This window comes from Balaenoptera borealis (genome assembly GCF_965194805.1).
Source record: "Balaenoptera borealis genome assembly, chromosome: 2".
NCBI lineage: Eukaryota > Metazoa > Chordata > Mammalia > Artiodactyla > Balaenopteridae > Balaenoptera > Balaenoptera borealis.
The window spans coordinates 147276934-147296839 of NC_138867.1; the positions used below are offsets into that span (position 1 = coordinate 147276934).

At 40.8% G+C, this 19906-nt stretch overlaps 1 protein-coding gene and 1 long non-coding RNA gene across 5 annotated transcripts in view; one reads left to right on the plus strand and one right to left on the minus strand.

The window, feature by feature from the left end:
- GABRB2 (gamma-aminobutyric acid type A receptor subunit beta2) overlaps positions 1-1839 on the minus strand; it is a 297652-nt gene extending 295813 nt beyond the window's left edge. The window contains exon 1 of one of the 4 annotated variants that reach the window (XM_082378776.1): positions 1705-1839. The gene's annotated coding sequence lies outside the window, so the exon portion shown is untranslated. The other 3 variants (XM_082378777.1, XM_082378779.1, XM_082378778.1) reach the window with 3 other exon arrangements.
- The window catches only part of LOC309622730, a 400144-nt gene that overhangs the window by 373423 nt on the left and 6815 nt on the right, over positions 1-19906 (plus strand). The window lies entirely within an intron of this gene.

Below are 19906 nucleotides of genomic sequence, written 5' to 3' on the forward strand. Positions count from 1 at the left end.
GCAGGTGTGTAGTGCTAGGGGGAAGATGGGTGCCTGAGAGTCCACTTCTGGTCTCAGCAAGCGGCGGAGGGAGAGACATCTGAACTTTATTTCCGTGGCAAATAGCATCCCCTGCCTGGGGCGAAATGGGTGCTGGAGGCGGGGGCGGGGGGGGGGGGGAGCGGAGGGAAGAGGAGGGAAGGGGAAGGTGGGAGCGGGAGTGAAAGAGGGAGGGAGGAAAGAAACCGATGGGAGGAGTGTTGAGCAATGCGTTGGATTTGGGGCCGGGAGTGGAGGGGGGGACGTAGCATGGAGAATAAGACAGACACGGAAATTAAAAAAAGAAAAAGAAAAAGGAAAAAATAATAATAATAAAATGATGCCTGGTCTTTTCTAGGAGTCAAAGAGCAAGCTTTTCTTCACTACTCACGAGCGATTTCTTTCTCCTCCTCCTCACCCTTTGCCCCCTATCCCCAGAGAAGAAAACCTCGGGGTCCCGGTTTCTCACCGTGTGACGTGCCTGACCCGCTGGTCCGGATTATTTATAGCAGGAAGGGCGGGGGGCGGGGGGGGCGGGGGGGGGCGAGGGGAGTAGAAAGCGCTCTCTCTCAAGGTTTCGGTCTGATTCTGCACTGGGAAATTATTAGTAGGGAGGATGGAGTGTGCAGGAAGGGGTAATAGGACTTGGGGGCCTAGGGAGGCCGGGTGGCGAGAGGCTCCGGCGGTGACCGGGTGCAGGAAGGGCTGGCGGCCGGGTGGGACTCGCCTGGCGGGCACCCACGCCCCCTCAGAGCACGCGCACTCGCGCGCACACGGGCGGCACCCTCCCCGCCCGCCGCGCGCCCCTCCTCACCTCACCGGCCTGCGCTCGCTGCCCACTCCCGCCGCGCGGCGCTGCCGTCCCCGGCTCCTCTGGCCCTCGGGCCCTCGGGCCCTCGGCCCCGGCCGGGGAGGGCGGGTGGCGAGGACAGACACCTGGCGGTGCCTTGGGACGCAAAAAATCAGAGCGGTCCCCGGAAGGCGGGCGAAATGAGGAAGGGGCTCGGGGCCTCGCGGGGTTTCGCGTCCTCCCGCGGGCCCCGCGCCACCTCTTCCTCGCTCCCCAGCTCGGGGCCAGGAGGGACTCGCACACCCCGGGGTTGCCTCTTCCCTCCAGCCGGAGGCTCGACCCGGCTCTCCGCGGCCGCCGGGACCCAGAGGCAGCAGCGAGCGAGCGAGCTCCGGGGTTCGAGAGGGAGGGAGAAACACGGAAGAAATCTTTCCTCGGCTCGCGGGAAAGGGATGAGCCGCGGGCGCCCGGAGACGTTGCTAGCCTCCGGCAGCCGGGCAGTCTGAGGGTGCCCCGGCCCGGGACGGACTCTCCGGGTTCTCCCGAGTTTATCTGCCAACAGAGGAGCAGGGGAGGGGAGGCCAGGTGCTCCCGCTCCCCCCTCCCTCTCTCCTTCCTGAATACAGGAGAAGTCAGAGCTGGACCTACGTTCCGGACCCCAAAGCGGAACTTCTAACTCCTCCTCCTCCTCCTCAGTTTAACCTGTAACCGAGCGCCTACTACGTGCCAAGAGTGCTTCATTAGTTCATTCTTACAAGCCCAGGTTTAGCCAGCACCTCGCTTTCCCCACATTACGGATTTAGAAACGGGCGCGCTAAAGCTAAGGAAATTGCCCAAGGTCACCCAGGTGGCTAGAGGTGAAACCGAGATTGGACGCGAAAGCCAGAGACCCTAACCATTAGACAGACGGTCTTGACTCGCCCCGACCTTGCCGGCCGCGGACTCCTCTCGCAGCGCAGCTCCTGTTCCCGCCGAGCCCACGGAGGCCTCGAGAGGCGCGGGCGCGCGCATCGCAGCAGGCCGGCCCCCGCCCCCGTCTGCGGAGAGGAGGGGGCGCCTGACGCCGCACCCGGACTCCTCAAGGTCCTGGTCCCTTCGGCACTCTTGACCCGTTTATACCTCTTGGCAATCTCCCTCCTCCCCCGCCAAGGTCAGGGGTCATTCTGGGGCCGCCGGGTACTGACCCCAGGGCAAGTGTGGAGGCGGGAGGGCTGCTAGGCGGGAATCTGACAGCTCCCCGAGGACAGAAGGCGAGCGGGAGGGGAGTTCCTGGATTTGAGACGGTAAAACAGCCTCTTCAACAGTGCAGACGTACAGATTCAGAGCGTGGCGGTCTCCCAGCTCCTAGGAGTCGCTCCAAAGATACACACACACGAACACACGAACGAGAGAGAGAGAGAGAGAGAGAGAGAGAGAGAGATTGGAAATCTAACTCTCCTCTCTGTAATTACTTGGGTTGAGAGTTACAGGAATCAAAATACAGACCTATGGCTCAGGAAAACTGCCTATTTCCCTCTTTCTCTTGACTCACAAAACAATGGGAATCTTTTACACAGGCTCACCCTATTGAAGGTGGGGAAAGTTTAGATTACGTATTAACCTTATACCAAAGGATTCCCAAACAGTTTGACTACACCAACTCCTGAAGCCCTAGAAAGCTCTTCTTCTTGAAAACGCCTTGAAACAGGGTTTTCCTTCTGACAGGGTTATCCACGTTGCACTTGCTGCACTACCAGCTCCTCTTATTTAGGCTCAGTTCAATTTCGGTTGAAAGAACAGAATTCAGTGAACAGAATGAAACCACGAATACCATCAGTCGTCATCCACTAATAATAATAATAATAACAGCCCAGGGAAAGGTTAAACAGTATTTATTGAAGACCTAACATAAACAGAAAATTAAGGGAAAGGAGGCCGAAGAGCTAAAGTAACCTGCGTCTCAGCAAGTAAGACAATAGCACAGTGCCAACAGGTCCAAAGGAACTGGAGGCAGACCTTTGGGCTCAAATCCCAATTCAGATACTTAGTGTTTTGGGGACTTGGGCAGGTCAATTAACTTCTCTAAAGCTCAGCTTCCTCTTCTTTAAAATTAAAATATAGTGCCTTCTTTGTGTGCTGTAGAATGATATAAATATATGTGTAGCATTTGGCATGTGATTAATAAATATCAGCAATTTTTAGTGAATAAGGAAGGCATAATGAATGGGCAAGAAAGCAGACAAGGTTTAATAGCATTAGCCTATAAAGACTGAGTGGACTTCAGTTTGGTGCAATGATCCTGAGAAGGCATTGATTAGCCTGAGAAGAGAGGAGCAGATATTCCAAGGGAATTAAGATAAGGGTAAGAAGAAAATGTACTAAAGACCCAAGCAGCAATCAAAAGGACAAAAGACAAAATCGTATTTATTTTCTTTATGTGGTACCATCTCATTGTTATTTCTTAATAATAACTGTAACTAATATAATTAGAGATAGTCCTACTGGTTACAAAATCTGAGATCAATTTATGCCTAAAGTGGGTCTCTATTTTACAGCAGAATCAACAGTAGGACATCTCTCTGGAAGACTTGGCTGGTAATGCTGCCTAGGAATGTGAAAATTGGAACAATAATGTGCAAGGGAAGGCACTGCTGGATTCTGGAAATGTGTCAGTTGCTGGAGAGCATCCTGCATGATCCCAGATGTACGACAAGCAGGCAATATGTAGGTACTCTTAAGAGATCATGATTCAAAATCATGTCTGAGTATGAAGCATACAAATGCCAAGTAATAACCGTCACTAATCATATGCTATTTGTCTTTGCTATAATATTTATTCATTTGTTCAGTAAATATGTACTGGGCACCTACTCTACGTCAAACATTATTTGACGAGCACTAGGGATGATGTGTTGAAAAGGCAGACATGGTCCTTATCCTCTTGGAGCTTACGTTCCAGTGTGGGAAAGAGCAGTATAGAAGTGATAACACATGTAGCATGTATTGTGAAGTGGGGAAGATAGGATATTATGGAATGCATAATTGATGCAAATAACTCAGTTTGAGGATTTGGGTAAAACTTGCCTGTTAGAGTGATGTTTTAATTGAAATTTGAAAGATGAGTTAGCCTGACGAAGAGTTGGGGGAAGAATATTCCAGGAAGAAGAAATAGTATGTGAAAATATCCTGGGCCAAGAGAGGATGGCATAAATGAAGAATGAAGGAAGAACAAAGACTAGGGGACAAGGGTAAGAGTGGCTCCAAGAGTGATGTGCTTGGGGAGCTGGGCAGGAGCAATTCGGTTCCACTGATCTGTTGAAGTATAGGAGTGACAAGATGAGTTTTAATCACACTGGAGGAAGGTGGTAATGGCTATAGGGGATTTCTTACTGCAAGAATCCAGGTGAGAGGTGATGTTGGTCCAAATTAGGATAGTGACAGTGAAGATGGAGAGAAGGGGCTAGAGTTATGTGGGAGAACTGGCTAACTTTGTCACCCATGGGATATGGGGATGAGGGAGAAGAAGGATTCAAGAATGACGCATACATTCTGGTTTGAGCATCTCAGTGGTGGTGGTAGAAGATAGTTGATAAGGATAGTACATTCAGTTGGGGTCACGATGAGTTTAAGGTCCCAGCTAGTCATCCAGGGTGCACTGGACATTTTGATATATGTACCTGAAGCTCAGAACTGAGGGCTGATGTGGGGCCAGTACAAAATTTCTGCATCCCATCCTGACACTACTCCCCTTTCTGTCTGAAAGTTTCTCTTTAAGACATATTACTGTCTAACATATTTTATTTTGCCCATTGTAATTCTATCTTCCTGACTGGAATGCAAGTTCAGAAAAACAGAAAATTTTGCCTGCTTTGCTAAGTGCTGTCTGTATTCTAGTGCCTAGTGCCCATAGTAGAAACCTAATACGTACATTTTAATGAATAAGTCTGTATTTGATGATCCTGCGGATGCAAACAACTGAAGTCATGGGAGTATATGAGACTTGTGCAGGCAGGATGAACAGACTAAGAAGAGAATCTTCCAGAGAAGGGCAATTACAGTCATCCAGAAGAGTGAAATTAGAAATGGCCCAAAAGGTAAGAGGAAAATCACTGTGGTATGATCAAAGCCAAGAAAAGATAATATTCTGATAAAAAAGGACTAGTCAACTGTATTAAATCCTTAAAAAGTTTTAAAATTTTTGAACAGATAGGACATGCTCCTGGTATAAAATTCAAAAGTTGAGCCATTGTGTCCCTCTGCCACCCTGATTCCCTCCCTAGAATCTCACACATTTCAGCTGGCGGGAAGGTAGTGTGATATTCCATACCATAGCCTTTATCCTGTGGAAGAACAAGTATAGGATATGCCCACAGGTGCCAGGGCATCTTCCCTGACCTCCCGCTTCTGGTGCAGCATGGACAAAGTTCTCATGCAACGTGGGTTACCTGTTTTGCTGAATTGATTAAACATTTGTATTTATTATTCTTTTTTTAAAATGAATAATGAGTCTCTTAGCTTTGAATATTGATTGGGGTCTTTTTAAATAGTGTGTAGAAATTTCGTTAATACTGAAGAGCCGGGAGAAAGTCAGAAAGGATATGCTGAAAGAAAATATACATTTATTACTTTCAGTACCAACTTACTAATTACTAATAAAGTGTTGTCAAGTATATGGCTTCCTGGACCTACTGTAATATACAAATAAGAACCATTTTAAAATAACCTCTCCAAATATCTTATTTATGAATGCACCTTTATTTTTATGTGCTAAAGAATATTCCTAGAGTAGTTTAATTTTATCAAATTTTTTTTCCCTTATGCTAGTCAAAAATAACCTCTATTTATTTGTCTGGCAAACCTTACCTTCACAGACACCGGAAAATTAAATTTCTCCTATATTACCATAAATTCCAAATTATGGGCTTATGGGTTAATGAGGTTTTGATCTGCAGAATTAGAAATGTGAATTCTATGCCCACTGAGTCCTGGCTGTTTCTCCTTCAGCAGGTAGCACTAACATTAAACCTGAGTGTCTATAAAATTTTTGACCACAGTGAGACTGATGACATATAAATCAATTTAAATTACTTAACTAAAACATAACATGCAGTAATAATAATAAAATAATAATATCAGTGTGTCAGATACTGTTCCAAATGCTTTATGTATAGTAAAATATTTAATCCTCACAATGTGTCTATAAAATGTTAATAATTAATATCCCCATTTTATATATAAGGAAACAGAAGCAGAGATTAAGTAGCTATAAGATTGCACAGTTTATAAGAAAATATTAATGAACTCAGGCTCTTCCTGAGTCCTATGTGACTTTATATATAAAACTCCTGCAAATTTGTCTACAGTTCTCAGCTTGTCTCACCCATTGAGTTAATATAACAGAAATAAAACCATAGCCCAAAGGATCTCTGCACCTAACAGAGATTTGATTTAACAATCAAATGACCAATAGGAAATTTTGAGAGCTAGAGTTACTGGACACCTTTTGAAGGAAAATGCCTTTTAGCACCACCTCAAATGAATCCATCTTCAAGAGTACAGAAAAGTGTACCTCAAAGTACAAAATGAAATTACTGATGCTCCAAATGGAGGCGAAATTGTTAGATGAGTAAATTACCTGAGCTCTGACACCATGGGGATACTAATTATATTCATGCACAGTCTCAGAAGCAATGCAACACCGTATCCCTTATCCTAGAAAAGGATAGAGTGGGAGAGAAGTGCTTTTTACCAACTGCTTCTCCAGACCGGCAGGGGAGGAGAGGTGTGCTTATCAATATAAATAAATGAGCAAAACTGATGTATAAGCAGTGACATTGACAGTCCTAAGGAATAATTTCTCAACATCCCTCTCAGGTTGGTTTCTTAGGGATGGCCAGTAAGAGACTGCCAGAGATAGATAATCCAGTATGCAAAATGGAATTTTCCAGAATGCGGGTCACACAATCTGAGGCCTTTCCTGATGCTCCTCTACCAGGATTGTTTTTCTACTAAATGCCTGAGTTAGAAAGCCTAGGGTTTACAAGCCTTTTGAAGGCCTATAAAACATGTTGGAATTCCAATGTACATATTGGGTCCAAATTTTTTAAAGCTGCAAATGTTGAAATTAATTAATGTTTAATTAAAAGTCTATAAAAATTTAACAAATTCACAAACTCACATTTCATATGGGAAAGGTACATTTTAATGTGCTTTATGTTATGTGTCAAGGGGCCTCCAAAAGTTAAAGAACTTGGGCATATGAAGGTCTTAAAAAGCTCCAGCTGTCTCCAGCCTCAGGCAAACTTACTCTCCCTACTTCTAGGCACCTAATGTCAATTGTAGTGTCTTGCTTTTTTGTTTCTGTTTTGGTTTTGTTTTTTCCTTTAAATCCCCTTTGGAAACATCTCCATTTGCTAATTCTACAAGGAAGTTTTTTATTCTTGTTTTTATTATTCCCCAAGCTCAGTACATTTGCCTAACATGTATAAGGCACTCAGTAATTGATAAATTGTAATTACAGTTCTTACTGATAGCTAATACTTATTGAGTGCTTGCTTACTAGCTGGCTCACTTTGTGATAAACACCAGTGATTACTCATTTAATTCTCTGAAGTGTATTTATTATTCAGTAGTGCATTATTCAATGCCCTTGGGGTTGAAAGTGACAGGAACCAAATTCAAACTAGCTACAGTAAGTGACTATTAGGTCATGTAACCAAAAAAGTTAAGGGTGTTCAGCTTTGGCTACACGTGGATTCAGAGGCTTAAACTACTTCATCTCCTAATTCTGTTTTACGAAAGTTGGCTTCATTCTCAGACAGGCTCTCTTCCAAAGATGACCATCAGCTGCTCTGGTTTAGCATCCCTGAGAGGATTAGCAATTTACTAACTCCCCTAAAATTACAAGATAGGACACTCTCAGTGCACTTGGATCACAGTTCTACCTTCAACGTATTACTTGCTCTGATAGATGGGCGTGTGTTCACCCCTGGTCCTGAAGCTGGGGTAAACCACATCCAAACCTTGTGGACTGGGAAAGGTTGAGGAATGATTACCCAAAGAAAGGTCACTAATGTGCTCTCTCCAGGAAGAGGAAGCATGGATGATGAACAGATAAAAGCCACGATGTCTACTAAAGGTAGGATAGGTGTTATTACTAAGCATATCTTGTTGATAAATAAATTGTTTCCTGGCGACTTGGATGTGATGGAAGAGGGATCCACACTCACGGTATCTGTCTTACATGAATGTCCTTGCAACTGGCTGGCAAGGCTCAATGAATGGAGGCATCAGTCTAGGACATCTGGTCTCTCAGATTCGTGTCAAGAGTGGATGGGTGGATGATTGCTACTCAGATTTCAGCAACTCACGTAGTCATGCATGAAACAATCATCCTGAAAATTGTTTTAAAACAGTCATAATGTAAATAAATACTTGTAAGAATCAATGGAAAAATTTAATAAAATTATGAACAAGAATGACTAAGGATAAAGATACTCAGTAACTGAAAATTTGGGTAACTGAGACCTATTAGTAAAAATACTGTAATGTTAATGTCAAATAATTGCATTAGTTCCACTTATTCACAGTAAGACCTATCTGTATTAGCTAAATAAGTAAATTTTTGAAAGAATGAATTCTACAACAACCTTTTTTGCTAATTAAGCATTTAAATAAAATATTTCTCATATTTATAATCATAGGATATTTTCTTCCTACTTAGTTTTAACATATGATTTTCCTTAATAATTAAAATTCACCTTTGTTTAATATTTAACTATGACACATAAGTCATTGCTGATAATAAATGACCTTTCCTGATACTTATATTTATACTGTTAAATATAAGTATCAGGAAAGGTCATTTATTATCAGCAATGACTTATGTGTCATAGTTAAATATTACACTTCACTTAATTTTTAAATTTAAATACTACACTTAATTATCACAAAATACTATGAGGTAAGTTCTAATATTATCCTCATTTCACAATATTCTGAAAGTGATTTTTTATGATTATGATTAAGAAAAGCTTCTCTCCAGAAAAGGAGGAATGGAGAAAAACTAGTCAATGTCTATCAGAGTGAAGGTTTTCTTTAACTGGAAACCTAAAGAGTAGGTGATAATAACCGCTGTTTCCTTCCATTTGTTTTAGCGTAATTCTCCTGTAATAGAAACTACATGAAAACATGTTTTGTTCCTAGTTCCTGAGAAGAATAATTTAGTTTTAGGTTCAAATAAACGATTACGAGCTGTGAGTGAAAGTGTTCCTACTGAGGGTTACGGTATGTGGTGGCCTAGAGCATAGCCATGTCTATAAACTAAAGAAAGTCCCTTTCAGGCCAGAAAGTCCAACAATCAATAGCTCCCAATGTTTACTTTTTAAGATATAACTTATCTTAACAGGAGTTTAGAATCAAATGATTTAGCTGTTGGGGCCAAGGATATATCAACAAGAAGCAGTGAGTGCTTCGGAAATTTGGTATGCTCCAGCCATACACTTTATCTAGAAGTTGGCATGCAGATCCTTGATGGTTCAAGAGATGATTTTGGATATTACATAGACAAGAAAGTCAGTTTGATGCCAAGATGCCATCAGCATTCTTCTACGACTCGTTACTTATCCATTTTAACTGAGAGGAGTAAGTCTTCAGATGCAGATCATTGGTTTTTATCATTATGACTATATTTCATTTTTGGTCAACAATACTAGATTCCGCAAAAGATAGTGATATCACCTTTCTTTTAAGCACATTTATTTAAGTTAAAGGTGAGTAAATAAAAGGAAATATTGATAAAATAGCAGAGCAGGTGGTATGTGGATTTGACAAAAATAATGTAGGCGGTATGCAAACATTTGGCAATCTTTGACTACACAGTTTGGGCAGGAACAATCTGTCAAAGTTCTGTAAGAGAAACTGTCATAGTTTAGACTGATGTGAGGGCCTTCTAACTCTTAGGAATCTCTGATCATCAGAAGTTACTAGTGTGAGTGATCTGAATACAGGAGATGAGAGGTGAACCTGAACATCTTTAGACAACAGGGTCGTCTTTATGACACAGGATGTCAGAATCTAAGTTAGCAATTCAGTGAATATACTCAGCAACTATTCATGTGGAAATGTGCTCAGTTTCACAGGGAACAAAAAGATGAATTAGACAACGTTCCTCCCCTCTAGGAGCTAAATTGTGTAGCAGGTGAGGGTGAGGAAGCTAGCAAAAATGATTAAGCAGTAGAATATTAATGTTACAAGAAAAGCATAAACTTAGAAGAGCATAGTCCAAGGAGACTGCAGGAAAAAGAGATCACATGATTAGAATTAAAGGGAAAGCCTTTGCTGACAAGATGCTCTCTGAAATGAATCATAAAGGATGGGTAAAATATTATTGTAGTTATTAGCAGGCAATGGGGAAGTTTGAGGTAAGTTTCTTCATCAGCAAATCAGTGTCTGGCTAAAGTAGAGAGATAAACGGCTGGCAAAGTCAGCCACGATGTGGAGAACCTTGATATCAGGATGAGGATTTCAAATTATGTAGATAGAGGTAGGGTTCCCTGCAATCCAGTCACCCTTTAATCATTTATCAGCGATATTATAGTTGCCACATCATTTTGATCAGAGATCAAACTTTTTCTGATAGTAAATATTTTAGGCTTTGCAGGCAACTCAATGTTGCAGTAGTATTAAAGCAACTGTAGATAAACATAAACAATAAAGGTGAGTCATGGGTTAAGGAGTAATAGAGAAGGGAAAGAAAAATACTACTAGGAAAATATAGTGAGATCTTTACCAGGAAAGAAAACAAACAAGCCAAAAAACAGAACACTTCACATATCATGTAAATGGCACTAGTGATTTGAGAGGGTCTTGTATATTCAAAGGGGCACGAGAATATTTGGCAGGAATGGCATGGCATCATAGATAGATCATTTTAATCTTAGTGTGAAGTTGGACTGACTTGGGGAAGAAATCTTATATCCTAGATTCTTTTAAAATTAGACTAGAAAAGGACTTAAGAATTTATGGGGCTTCCCTGGTGGCGCAGTGGTTGAGAATCTGCCTGCCAATGCAGGGGACACGGGTTCGAGCCCTGGTCTGGGAAGATCCCACATGCCGCGGAGCGACTAGGCCCGTGAGCCACAACTACTGAGCCTGCGCATCTGGAGCCTGTGCTCCGCAACAAGAGAGGCCGCGAGAGCGAGAGGCCCGCGCACCGCGATGAAGAGTGGCCCCCGCTTGCCGCAACTAGAGAAAGCCCTCGCAAGGAAACGAAGACCCAACACAGCCATAAGTAAATTAATTAATTAATCAATCAATCAATTAATTAATTAATTTAAAGAAAGAATTTATGGTAAGAAACCTGAATTGTAAAATGAATGCTTGCCTGTTCTTTCTCCCCTCTTGGGAGCTAGGATTATGTGGTATACAAGGAGCAGGTTGGCCCTTTCCATCCTTCCATATGGAGAGGGAAGTATCAATGGGACACTAGAAAAGAAAACCATTACGATGTTATTTTGACTAAAAATGTCATTCTACCAGGAGAGAGAGAAGGAGAAGGATGATAAAGTGTTTAAAAAGATAAAGAAAGTTTAAAAATTAAAAAAAATCAAGTATCAGCTATAACAGCTTTTGAAGACAGCAAATCAAATTCATAGATTTGGAAAGACCTTCCAGTAATCATTGAGATGTTAAGGTAAAATACCAAATTCATATAAATTTTTACAGATAAAACAAGAAAGTTTAAATAAATACCTAGTTTGCAGCAGGACTCTCTGGTCTATAACTTCAAACAAGTTCATTTATTTATTTTCCTCTGTTATTAAGATCATGCAGGAGACAATGCAAATGCTCAGACCAAATTCCCTCAGATCATTTTTGTATTCCAACCCCACCTCAACACACACATATAACATACTTTGGGGAGTGATTTCTGTGGCCAGTACCCGCATGCAGCCTCTACAGTATGCTACTTTTGGGCTACTGTGGCAGTCATGGGCCACTGGGAAATACCCAGAAAGTTTGCAGCCTCCCAGGGTGCCGATTAATCAATGATTATCAGGTGGGAAATAAAACAATTCTTAAACAACTCACACTCCAGAGTTCCCTTGTGGAATGAGGCTCAAGTTTATCCTCTGAATAGCTTTTGCTTGAAATCTCACCCTTGTTTGGGCTTACTCTCCCTCCCTTGTCTTATTTCCCCTACCTGCTTATCATTTGCCCATGAATCCTCTCTTGGTCTGCTTCTGGAGAATGAACCTAAGACCAGTGGAACTTTGAGATGCATAACAGGGGGAAATCTTTACTTCTAGAAAATCAGACATCATTATTGGAACTCTAAAGATGAGCATAGCATGAGTTGTGTAAGAACAAGAACTAGTTTTATTTTTTTAAAAAACACTAGCTGTGTGATTGGGAGAGCGGGGAGAAAGTGGACAAGTTACAGTGTCATCCTGTCTCTTAGTTGTCTCATATGTAAAATGAGGGTGTCAAACTAGGTGATCTCTAAAAAGTTCCTCCCAGACCTAAAATTCTAAGACCTAAGTCAGGGGTTGGCAAACTATGGCTCTCTGGCCAAATCCAGCCCTGCCTTCTGTTTCATAAATAAAGTTTTATTGGAACACAGCCATGCCCATTAGTTTAGATATTGTCTATGCTTACTTTCAGGCTACAACTACAGAACTGAGTAGCCTATGAAGTAGGTCTATTTTCGTCCTCAACATTTTTTTTAACTCTGATGAGGAAATTGAGACAAAGTACAGTCAAGTAACTTCTTGCCCAAGTTTACAGGGCAAGTAAAGGCAAAGCTGAGATTCACATTCAGTCATTCTGCTTCCAGAGTTAGCACTTTTAACCACCATGCTGAACTGCCCTGATTTAAGAAAGCCACAATGAAAATGAATGTTGAATCCTTCTGACTCATAGTAACTATGTTGTGTTTATTTTGTCTTTAGTAGAGGGGTTAATATTAACAGGAACGCATGTGGAAGCATGAATGGAGGAGAGGGAGGGTGTCTGCAGGTTCAGCCAAGTTGTTAGGAAATAACACAAAGAATAAAATATAGCCTGCTTATTTTTTCACCATCACATGCAGTCCTAAAATGTGGTTTCATGTTCTTTTCATCTTTTCCTCATGGTGCAAATCACAGTCACGTTCACAAACAAATTCACAACTAAGATGCTTGACTTGGTCCTCACATGCCAGCATCCTGCATCTGTGGAGCAGAACTAATCATTTTATGTCACTTCTCGCTTCTCATCCCCTTCCCACTTCCTCTGAGATTGCAATTCCGCTGAGGCAACGTGATGAATGACAATGCCGAGGGCAGACAATTTTACTTTTGAACAATCCACAGTGTTACAGAGCATCAGCAGAGTCTGTCTTGGGCTTTTTGTTGTTGTTGTTGTTTTAGAGCCCACTGACATAAATTCCCTCAAAATATATTTGTATATCCTTTTCCACTGAGGTGGATTCTTATTTGGATGGAACAAGTTCATATACTGATGTAAGCTGAGGAAGAAGGAAACATGCAAAAGAGGAGAAGATAGAGAGACGTTTCTCAATTTATCTTCCTTAAATGACAGGTAGGATTTCGATCATGGAGGGGTAGGGGGTGGCTAATATGAATTCCTGTTTCTTTAATTTATCATATGAACTTGGTTCAAATACCTGGTTTTGGTCATTATAGCTGTAATTTAACTCCTTTCTTCATGTAGGTAAAGTGGATGGTAACATTCCTTACTCTGCCCAGGCCAGATCTCCTAACATTACCATTTGTAGTAATGTTTGGGTCTGCATTACGATTAAACCAATTTCTCTGTCTCTGTCTCTGTCCCTCTTTCTCTCTCTGTGTGTCTGTGTTTTACATTGCTGTTGTTAACTAAATGCCTGAGAACATAATTGTGCTAGCCACTGTGATAAGCGCTTAATATGCTTTACTTCATTTAATCTTCATATTAGTCTCTGGCGGTGGGTTTGTCATCTACCATTTTCAGACGAGGAAGCTAAGGTTGTAACAAGTTGAGGGACTTGCCCAAGGTCACTTGACCAGTAAATAATATAATCAAGATTCCAACTCAGGTCAGTCTGCTTCTGTCTTAACCCTACAGAAGAACCCAAACAGTTAAGATATAGAAATTCTCAAATATTAAGGTGAATCAAGAAAGATGTAGGTTGCCAAGTAGAGATCAGACCTTATGATGAATCTAGATCAACAGGGTGAAGGTAAAGAAATTTTATTACCAAGGTCAAGAACAGATTGGTAATATCAGTCATCAAGGTAATTAGAGAAATAAACATTTATCCTGGTTAGAAGCTTCATAGAGATCAGGGATTTGGGGATAGGTGTCTGATGTTCTTAGCATCTGGGCTAAGAAACAGGGTAGAAGGACCTACTAACTCCATTACCTTTCATTAGCATATAAGATGTAAGGGAACCTGATTCTGAAACAGAAATTTCCTGAACTATGGAAAAGGAATCCGCATTTATCAAGGACTTACTCTGTGTTGAGCATTGTCCCTAAACTAATATATGTTAGCTTATTTCTCTTCACAAACATATACGAAGCAAAGATGCGGGAGGTCAGTCATCTTTTCTGCAACTACATAGGAAGAAGGTAGAGTATACTGTGGGTAGCAGTGGGAAGCAGGTTGGGACTCTACTATAAACTTAGAAAAATATGCATTCTAGACAGGTGGTATTTTAAGCTTATAAAAGAAAAAGCTCTGATAATTTAGGGAAGTTCCAACATTTTGGTTTTTTTTTTTGCATATCAATTTAAAGAAAGCAAAAGGGCAGAGTATCATGGTTTCGAAAACACCTATTGTTTAAATAATGTCTACTTGCCTTGAAAGAAATATATATCATTCTTCACCACGTTTTAATACTATGCATATGGATTCCATAAACCACTGAATCTGCCTCTGCGACTGGAAAAGGATAAGGAAAAAAGAGAAAAAATATAAGGTCTCTTGCTTAGTAATATAAAAAGTTCAAAGCAGACAGGCTGTTTAAAAATATAAATTCTGCATTCCTAATACTTTATTTTTAGGAGGGTTCTCCATGTAGAATATAATGCATTTGGAATTTAAGAACTTGATTTGTCAGCATTGTTTCATTCAGATTTGACCAAGAAGAAAACTGAATCCTTAAATGAAGAAACAAGCCGTGGAAGGCATTAGAATTGGTGAGGAACTTCTGTTAACAGTCGTAGGTACCTTTTAAGAAAAACTAGTAATTATGGCATCAAATTTCCTTTGCTTAAATCTAAAGTACTGTTCTATGAACTTACACAGATGATGACTTTATAGTTCAGCCAGGCTCATTTTTCCTTCTTATGCCTTAACGCTTTTTTTTCTTCTATGGTAATTAACTTGCAGTGTTCTCCTGCACGACTTGAGGAGGCGCAACAGGTGCATCTAGTCAAATCCTTTTGCTCCATGGCCTTCCAGGCACTCTGTGTTAGAGCCCAGAATTACTCCTGGAACCTCACGTCAATCACTCTCTCTCTCCTTCACTCCCTCCATCGACAGTGGCCGTGTACACCAAGCAGGCTCCTGCCTCTGAGCTTTGTCCTTGGCTGCCCTTCTGCCTGGAAGACTCTTCCCCCAGATCCTCCCCTGATGAGCTGCATGTCCAGGTCTCATCTCACATAGGACTTGCTCAGAGTGGCTATCCCTGTGCTTCTCCAGCTCTGGTCAAGTCTCTTTCTATCACAGTATAGCCTTTAATGGCCTTCTCTTCTGAACTGTATTCTTTAACCTGCTTATTGTCTACTTTCTCCTACTAAAATATAAAATTCAAGAAATCATGTCTATCTTCTCTGACAGAGTATCCAAAGGATCTGACACATAATAGGTGTAAAGTAAAATGTATATTGAATAAATGACTAAGCTTCAAATTTCTCCTTCTCCATGGATCTTTCTTCCTTGACTTAATACTGCTTTTTTCTTCCTCAAATCAGAGAGAAAACTGCACATTTTTGAGATATATTATGTGAGACGCTTTGCATATTTTAATCCTTAACACTATTCATCGAGGTAACTATTAATATGCCCATGGAAACTGACAAAGCTAATAAATATCAGAACCAGAATTTAAACAGATGTCAGGTGATTTCAAAGCTGATTGTCGTTAAGCTATGTGGATGCCTTTTATTTCTTTTTCTTGCCTGACTGCTCTTGCTAGGACTTATAGTACTATGTTGCATAGGAGTGGTGAGAGTGGACACAATTGTTTCTGATCTTAAAGGAAAAGCTTTCAACCTTTCACCATTGAATGTGATGTTAGCTGTGGGCTTGACATATGTGGCAATTTTAAACTGAGGTCCTTGTGTGCTCCATATCTCCCTTTATTACATGCTGTCTCCTATGCTTTTCCATTGCAATCTCTCCCCTACTCCAAATCATGGGTTTTATCCTGTAACCTTGATATGGTTAGGAGTTCTCTGAATACCTTGTTATAGGTTTCTTTTACATTCCAATATCAAGGAACATTGGGTAAGTCACCTTGTAAACATGTTATCAATGCTTATTGAACTAAATTGACTAAATGAATAGACAGATGATAAAAATCAGAAAAAAATCCCACAGAAACTTCTTGAGAGTTCACACTGTTTCAGCACTGAATGGAATCTACTGTCCAAACAAATATGGAGTCTGAGTCATCATTGCATATATCTTAAGGTGAATTACTGCAAGAGAGTAGTATATCTATATGTGAAAATTAACTAGTTCTTTTAAAGTTTATTGAAAAATTCCAGGAAATTGGCTGAAGTAAAATATTCTGTCCCCTAGATTAACAGATCATATCACAAAACCCCTGTCTCAAAATGGACTCGTCCTCTGGTTACTTTCTGCCTCCAGGGAATTTTCCTGAATATACATTGATCCTTACTGATTTCCTGTAGGTAAATGGTTTTCAAAAAAAACTAGTAGGCTACTGAATGGAAGTACTACATATTGAGTTGGCGATTTACTTTTAAGCATCAGTTGAAAACACTGAAGTGAGAAAAAACAAGTCTAGTAGTACCCCCTTATCCACAGATGATACATCCCAAGACCCCAGTGAATGCCTGCAGCCATGGATAGTACCAAACCCTATATATACCGTTTTTTCCTATACATACATACCTATGATAAAGTTTAATTTATAAGTTAGGCACAATAAGAAATTAACAACAATAACTAATAATAAAATAAAACAATATACTGTAATAAAAGTTATGTGAATGCGGTCTCTCTCTCTCTCTCTCAAAATATCTTATTGTACAAATTTAATGCCTTCTCCAGAGTAACTAAGTACTTATCACACATAGTGGCCATAACTTTTATAGTCCAAGGTGTGATAGTTTAAAATTACTGTGTATTTATTTTTCTTTCTTCACAATTTCATCGATATACGATTCGTTCTCACCATGGACCTCAGCAACATCACAAACGACTTTCTTATTAAGTTGAGAACCTTCACCTGTTCACTTGAAGGAAGCACTTTACAGCTTCCTCTTTGGCAGATCGGGATTGCCAGCGTTACTACTCTAGTGCTTTGGAGCCATTATTAAGTAAAATAAGGGTGACTTGAACACAAGCACTGCAATAGCGTACTAGGCAATCCGATAACCAAGAATGACTCATTAAGCTAAGTGACTGAAAGGTGGGATGTGATGGACAAAGGGAAGATTCACATCCAGGACAGGACAGAGCGGGATGGCACGAGATTTCATCACACTAGTCAAAGGGCGCACAATTTAAAATTTTGTGAATTACTTACTCCTGGAATTTTCCATCTACTTTTCTTGGACTGCAGTTGACCATGGGTAACTGACACTGCTGAAAGCAAAACCGTGGGTAAGTGGGGACTACTGTATATATAATTTAGATCACTTAGTAAGACTGGGAATTAGGAAAAAAACAATGTTATTTTTAGAAATTAAACCAGTTACTTAAAAACACTTAATGTTCAATGCTTTTACTGAGCACCTACTGTGTGCCAGGTACTTTCAGGCACAGAAATACAGTGGAAAGCAAGACATTATCCCTTTGCTCAAGGAAGGCATATTTTAGTGGGGAATCAGTTATTGAATAAATAAGCCTACAAGTAGATACATAATAACAAATTGTGATAATGTGTTTTAAGAAAAGAAGGGGAATAGTGAGGGAAAATGATGGGAAGAAGGGGTGGTGAGAAGTCATTATATGCTGTGTAAAACAATCACATTTAAATTGGAATCTGAAGGTATTACCCAGGCATAGAGTGGTAGAGACAGTGTTGGGTGGGAAATGGGGAGAGGAGTAGGAGAAGGTGAGTCCAGTGGAGAGAACAGCAAGTGTGGTGTCTCCCCCATTTGGAGACAGGAAAAAGACTGACTGAGGACCTCCAATGTAGCTGGAGGAAAGTGAGCAAGTGAGACCGAAAATACAGAGACTTGGCCTTATTTGGTATGTAAACCAAGTTAAGGTGGAGCTACTGGCAATGGCTGTTAAAAAGACATTCTCATGTGTATTTTTCAGTGATAGGATTGATTTAATCAGATGTCTCCGTATTCTTTTAAAAAGTCCCACGAATTCACGTATTTCATCACTTACAAAGCAGTTATTGAATGCCTGCCGCAGGCAAGGCACCACACTATATACTGATGGCTTTTAGAAATGACCCATCATGCCAAAACAAATTGGAGCATTCGCAGACTGAATCACAGAATACACTCTTTTCATAATATTGAAAAAAATACTTTGTATTCAGTAGCCTTGGTTCAGAGTGGGAAGGATGAATGAATTCACAAATAATTCTCAGAATCTGTGATTTGGACCAAGCATCAGGCTCTAAGTCTTGCCCACTTAGGTGGAATCCTGGCTCGACGGCTTCCTGAGTGTAGGCAAGTGCATTCTTTTCTTTGAGCCTCAGTTTACTGTTTTGTAAACTGGGGATTATGGTAAAAATCTTACTTGACACACAAGTTATCTGGGGTGGGGTGGGGGGCCTAAACAGATAATGCACGTGAAACACAGATCTCAGTGTTTGTCATATATCATAGACTTAATAAAAGGTAACCCTTATATTGTACTCCACACACTGAACCAGAAGAACATTTTCTCTTTTATTGTAATTTTCAGTTTGAGGGCATTTACTTGGCTCTAGCTACACCTGGCTGATTGTTAGAACGACCAGAAATTACCATTTGATTGGTCTGCGGGTATGACTGGGCAGCTGCAGTGTTTAAAGCTTCCCGGGTGATTCTAATGTGTAGTGATGGTTGCAAACCACTGACCTAGAGGATGACAACATCTAGCTCCACTCTGCATCTTGAACTACCTCAGGTAAGAATTCAAATAAGTGGGGAAATCGCCAAAGGGCAGGTGAAAGGAGGTACACACTGCAGCGCTGAGAAACGTGAAAGATTCATCTACTGTGTTCCCAGGGCCCTGTTTGCCCTACATTTTCTGTCTGTTCGGTGTTAGTTTCTAACTGGCTATGAACATTCTCTTATCCCTGGGATTGTAGCTACCACTGCCTCTTTGCAGAACCCAGTGACGCCAAAAGCTAAAATTACTCTTTCAAATTATTAATAGGAACATCTTTGCATCATAAAATGTTAGTACATTTAATAGTCTCCCAGCAGCCGGAAAAAGCCTATGTATTTCTGAAAGTGTCTAATGGACTTGAAGGGGTACCTTACAGAGACAATTTGAGATTACAGATCATCATGTTCTTCCACAAATGGTCCTCCTTCTTCCAAAGTTGATAGAAAAATCCTCCTAAGCCATCCCTTTAATTATGTCATTCTTCAGCACAAAAACTTCCGCTGGCTCCCTATGACTACAGGAAAACTTCTAATTCCTTAAACATGGCTTTCAAGTCTCTTGACTGTCTGGACCAGCCATCATTTCTAGACATGTCAAACTTTTTCTCTTGCACTAACCCCGTGTTTTAGCCAAATGATCTACTTACTGTACCCTGAACTTACTTTGTGCTTTTTGCCCTCTATACTGGCGGGCAAACTATAATACGTATACAAGTCATCTGGGAATCTTGTTAAAGTATATATTTATTAGTATTTATTACAGAGCACATTTATTAGTGTTGAGTCTGGGGTGGGATTGCAATGAGGTTCTACATTTCTAAC